The 6,143-nt window shown below is 38.7% G+C and overlaps 1 non-coding gene across 1 annotated transcript; it reads right to left on the bottom strand.

Moving 5' to 3' along the window:
- Positions 1–4,687: 4,687 nt before the first annotated feature.
- On the bottom strand, positions 4,688–4,806 carry LOC123865819. The gene has a single exon (XR_006796043.1). It is a non-coding gene; the product is annotated as a 5S ribosomal RNA (ribosomal RNA).
- Between the last annotated feature and the right edge of the window lie 1,337 nt (positions 4,807–6,143).

Here is a 6,143-nt window from a genome sequence, read left to right as displayed (position 1 = left end):
AGCAGACAGACAGATAGACAGACAGACATACAGACACACTTTCGTAATATTAGTAGTAAAAGTAAGTAGTATGGATGTAAAAAGAAAGCTGACTGACTGATCTATTAACGCACAGCTCAAACTACTGGATCAGGCTGTATGGCAAGCAAATAGCTATTATGACAAAGACATCCGCTAAGAAAGGATTTTTGAAAATTCAACCCCTAAAAAATAGTTGGAATTTGTGTAGTCCACAGAGCTTAGGTACATTATACTTAATACGTGGTGCAGATAGTAGCGAAGCAGCTCTACCTACCTATACGTGACTAGAAATTTTTAATTCGAGGAACTTGATATTTTTATATTTTACTCTACCTAATTCAAATATATATCAGTAGTATAGGTACAAACAGCTTATCATTCACGGGCAATGGACGTACATGTTTATGAATGCTACGAGTACATTCCAATTACGTGACCAAAACAAACAATTGAAAAGTTTTGTCTCTACTACTATAGACTATTGAATACCTACTCTTCATCCAATAGCAATAAATAGCCTCGATATCTAGGATATGAATAAAGTTGATCAGTATTACCTCATATTCTCATATTACCTATATAACCTTATATACTTAAGTCCATATTCCATACTTACTTATAATATAAATGTGAAAGTGTGTTTGCCTGTTTATCTGCTAGTTGTTCACGGCCCGTTTAAATCCCAGGGGAGCACAAAAGCTACTTTATATCCCAGAATACTAAAAAGTTCCTACGGAATTTTTATGCCCCTCAATTATTTACGCTGAAGAAGTCGCGGGCGTCATCTGTTTAGTACAGAGACAACTTCCATGCATCCCGGAGACGCATATAAGCTAGTTTTATCCCGGAAAATCAAAGAGTTGTCACGGGATTAAAAACGACTTAAATCCACGCGGATGAAGTCGCGGGCATCATGTAGTACATAATTTATTACGTCCAAAGTCTATATGGACAAAGTTTATTCGAGTGTGTGGTAGTCTTAGGTTTAAATCTATAGAGCGCACTTCTTTGCTTAGACTTAAGTTTCAGTTAAAACGAGACAGATTTATGCCAGCGGTATAACGCTGTCTCGTTTTAACAGTGGCTTAAGTCTGAGCAAAGTCAAAGTGCGGTCTATAGGTCTCAGCATACACTCTTCTAAACTTATTAATATTCTGTGGGGTCTCTTCATCCCTTTTTTGTGATATTTAATCAGTTTTTACGTTTCCTTCCCGCGGGATGTGAGGACATGGTGTCCCACGTTTTTGTGAGGCCGTTAACTACGATGGGAACGTTGTGTCGGTTTGATTGATCCTTGGTTGTTTATTTGTGAGCTATAAAATTAGAAAGAATTTCGTCGTTCCCTCAATTATTTGTATTGATATTCCAAATAATTCAACATAACTCGGTAGATGATGGTCGCGTTTCTTCCTCGTGGATTTGTAGACGGTCAAACTGATGGGCCGTGAAAAGGTAGTAGACCGACAGTCACACACAGTTTCACATTTAGAACAGTATATGTATTTAATTTGACCTTTACTACTTAGAATTATATGCAATAGTCAAAAGCTTTGTATGTATTTTTCATCCAAATTGAGCCGTGATAAGGTAAATAACGTAAAAGTACATCCTTCGCGAAGTAGGTAAACGCACGCGTCCGGCTCGGCTTCAGCTTTCTTCAGCCCTGCCCTCCCCCCTCCGCCCCCGCACCTGCGCTTGCGCAACACTCACTCGTAACCGATATCTGAGTGTTGTCATTCCATTGATTAGCATAATATATTAGTTGTTGCCTCCTAATTCCGTCCGTCCGTGAAAGCCTTCCACTTTCTCCGGCGAAGATGTAAATATCTATATTTTATTACTTGCCAAAATCGTAAATGAGTTCGACTTTTTTTAACTGACTAAGCAAGTAAACCACACGATGTATCTTGGCTTAGCTATAGCTGGTCGTAACGGAACAGTCTACACTCACAATGTTGCCAGAGGACTAGAAAATTTATGAAATTCGTACTTTTTGGGTCATAATCACTGCCCATTTTATAAATGCGAAAATGTGTTTGTTTGTTGGATTGTTGGTTTATTGGTTTGTCCTTCAATCACGTTACAACGCGCGGTGCAACGGATCAACGTGATTTTTTGCATGAGTATATTATTTAAAAACCTGGAGAGTGACATAGGCTACTTTTTATTCCGGAAAATCAAAGTGTTCCCCCGGGATTTTTGAAAACCTAAATCAACGCGGACGAAGTTGCGGGCATCAGCTAGAATTATCGTCATTAAAATCATAATCAATTAAGAAATTTTCCAGGATATAGTAGGCATCTAAATGTTCATTATAGACTGCTGTTTTCGTTCGTATCATTTTCAAAGACTTATTAGATACTTTTACGTACGCTACAAATTCGCATCGAAAGTGCGGTTAACCTAAAAGTATCGTGTGTGCTTAAACCCTCAAACGATAGGCGAGATTGCGTCACTACTCACTCTACTCTCTTGTTCATTCAGAGGCTGCTAGTCGCTTTTCACTTTTGTTCGCCTGAAGACAAAGTGGCGCTACTCATGTTTGTTGTGTTGTGTGTTACATTATATAACTTGGAAAGGTAGCTAGGTATAATTCCGAAATGTATTTACTAACAAAAGTTAAGTGCCTACTTAGGCTTATAAAGAAGTAACTTCGTTCGCGTGGACATAGGTTTTCAAAAATCCCGTGGGAACTCTTTGATTTTCCGGGATAAAAAGTAGCGTTTATGCCAATCCATGGTACAATCTACCTCCATGCTTAATTTCAGCCAAATCCGTCTATTAGTTTTGCGTGAAAGAGTAACAAACACACACACACTCACATACATACGTGCAAGGTAACGTCAAGCACGTGTATTGTTTGTTAGCAAGTCGTCCCATTCGCAACTCGTTCGAAGCTCATCCCATTTAGAGCTCGAAAAATTCTGTGACAACATCTCTACATACCTAGGTTCACGAGATTCAGCCCGCTGACAGACAGACGGACATGGGACGGACGGACGAACAGCGGGGGCTTAGCAATAGGCCTGTTGATGCGTGTAACGACTGACAGTAATTAGCGTAGGTACCCACTTATATCTCGTATTACAATCCGTCTCAGTGACGTGCGTATACGCAAGTAGGTACAACAGCGGTTACATAAGGCGGCACATTCACACATTCATTCACTGAGAGCTTTCGTTGCCTGAGGCGGAGTGCGTGCGGCTAGAGGTAGGTACTGCCTGGGTGGCAAGTGGCCGGATGTCGGGTAAGCATCCTACCGGACTACGAGAGTGAGGGAATAGAAATCGCACGTGTTCGTGCACTAGGTACTAGGTAGGTATATAACATGATATTCTCTTGCGAAGTTTATAAAAATCCCGTGGAAACTCTTTGATTTTCCGGCATAAAAAGTAGCCTGTCTACTTCCGGGATAAGTAAGTAGTTATCTAGTGTACAAATTCATCGAAATTAATGAATCGTGAGAGTGCGCGTCTTCTCCGTTTAGCCGGAACGGCCAAGCGGGGGTATGGGCCTCGAGGTACGACTTCCTTACCCGGGTAAGGCGCAGGGCAACTTTTAGCCGGGATTTCACCGGCTAGGGCCCGCCATCTTGGCTTACGGCCCCAGTGAGCTATTAGTATTAGGTGGACAGACGGACGTAATCAAACGAGTTAAGCGGGAGCCACTGAATCTCGGCGGTGCAAGACCGTGGTGTATGGAAGTTGAGAGCCATGTCCAGTTGTGGACAATATTATTTTAAACTTCGAACAGGTACCTACCTACCTCTACGTGCCTCTACCTTGATAATGACAGGTAGTCGACACGTTAAGTCGCAGTAGATAGTGTGACTTAAACTACTTACAACAATCTTCGTAGTCACGGGATGTCATTGAAATGAAAGAATCTTCTGTGCTTGGGTTAAATACTAGGTAGGTATGTAATCTAACAGTTAGTATTTTGTGGTAGTGCGACAGTCTTCCTAGTAGGTGCTAGGTAGTAGGTAGGTAATATTAGACATCTTCGGGTGGACAAAGAACGAAAATAAAACATCTTCATGGTGGCGCAAGAACAAATTACCCACCTATGAAAACCACACTAAGTATGCTGAATCATAGTGCGTGTACCTTGACATCAGCTATTAGAGCTGCTCTAAATGGTAGCTACAGACATGAGTGATGTTGCACTTTCGTAATTAATGTTCCTCAGCAAATAACGTGGGAACTGGAGCTTGCATGCAAAGGCAGATACTTTTAAAACAAGTCCTAAGTAAGGTACCTACTACTTCTTTAAAAAATTAAAAACTGCCAAAAACCGAAACTGATGATGAACTGATGATGACCTACCTACAATAGGTATATTCCATAATTTTTCACATTTGAAAATGGCGCCATACAGCCGCCATATTAATTTTTTTTTTTCAAAATATTATAGCTAAGCCATTTGGGGGAAAGTAAGAAGGTAAGGATTCTACCGATACCCAAAACATTCAAATCTGTTCAGGCATTAGGAAGTTATGATGGAATGTAGAAACCGCACGAGTAGAATAATATTATAGATAAAAATTCACAAAATATTACAAGAACCACAAAATCCTATTTAGTACATGAACTCTGAAAACGTCAAACTTATTCATAAGACAAAGGTTACCTGGAAGTGGTGAAAAAGGCCCTTTACTTTAAAAAAAAGCCAACATCACGCGGTGTTCCCAGGCGGTCACCCATCCAAGTACTGACCGCGCCCGATGTTGCTTAACTTCGGTGATCGGACGAGAACCGGTGTATTCAACATGGTATGGACGTTGGCAAATATGATAACAAAATTAAAGAACTGTTCTAAAATTTAATTAAAAGTATTTGTAACTCAACAAAACAATACTATTTTAATTTCTAGAGTTTAATGATATAAAATTCATAATCATATTGTAGCTAATTCTGTTGTACACAATCTCTGAACTAATTGACAAGCTTTCTGGATTATCTAAAAACTTCATTTTGAATTTTACTCATTTAACTACACATAATGCCATCTATATAGAACCTCTGAACTAAATGGTCGCTAATATTATGGTAGGCTAACTCTTGACCTCAATGCATGTTTGAAAAGGATGTGGCTACGTAGTGCTTTGTCATTAAACTAGATGACGCTTGTTTTACTGAAGCCACGTCGTCCAACCAGATGGCGTTGCATGTTTGAAGTGAACTCTGGTAATGTAATTTTCCTTGAGATTGAAAAATGTTCCTCTCCCGAACCATAACGAATGCAGAGATTCATTAGACGATATTTTGAGAGCATTTTATAAAAATCTGAATTTGAGGACGTTGAATTATAATGTGTGACCTTTATATTTTGACGATTATGATTGCGTGTGTTTCAAAATTTTAAAAGAAAAAAAATTAGTCTTCGAGTCCGTTTAAAATATAAAAAAATACGTAGTCATTGCTTGTTGCTAAAAAGTTTGACGGTCATTCTCATTCTTGGACGAATTATTTCTCAACAGTAGTATTTTCAAAAACTGTCTAACATTCCAAGTACATATCTATGATTCCAAGAAATCTCGTAACTATTTTAAAATACCTACTTACCTACCAAATATTCAAGAGATATCCTGAACATTCTTTTTTTTCAACATTTTAATGTAACGGTAACAGCTTTTTAGATATTATTAAAACTATGCTTTTCAACTTTACAATTCTAATAGTTAAAATTACTAAAATGGATACCACACAGACAAACGGGCAAATGACCAGACGAACAAATGGACAGATGAATAGACAGACAGACGTTAGACAGAGTTACTTCTTTTACGCCAGAATCATAAAAAGAAGCTCTTTTTTCATTTTCTTCAAAAGATGTTTCATGTTTTATGGTTATATTCTGCACACTGGCTATACATTTTTTGAAAAAAAAAATACCTATGTTGAACTCTTTTTAAGTTAAGACTTCATGTTTTTAGGGTTCGTTAATATCTCTAGAGGAAAAAAGGAAACCCTTACAGGATCACCTTGTTGTCTGTCTGCCTGTCTATTTATCCGTCGTGTCCACAGAAATCCGTCTTTTCTTAATTCTGTGGTCTTGTCTTTCTAGCTCGGTCAAGGGAATTAAAATCTATGGGGTATTTGACCTAGGCAGGTAGAACACAC

This window comes from Maniola jurtina, chromosome 5, assembly GCF_905333055.1.
Source record: "Maniola jurtina chromosome 5, ilManJurt1.1, whole genome shotgun sequence".
NCBI classification, from domain to species: domain Eukaryota; kingdom Metazoa; phylum Arthropoda; class Insecta; order Lepidoptera; family Nymphalidae; genus Maniola; species Maniola jurtina.
Note: the sequence above shows the minus strand (reverse complement) of the source record. Positions and strands in the feature narration are given on the sequence as shown.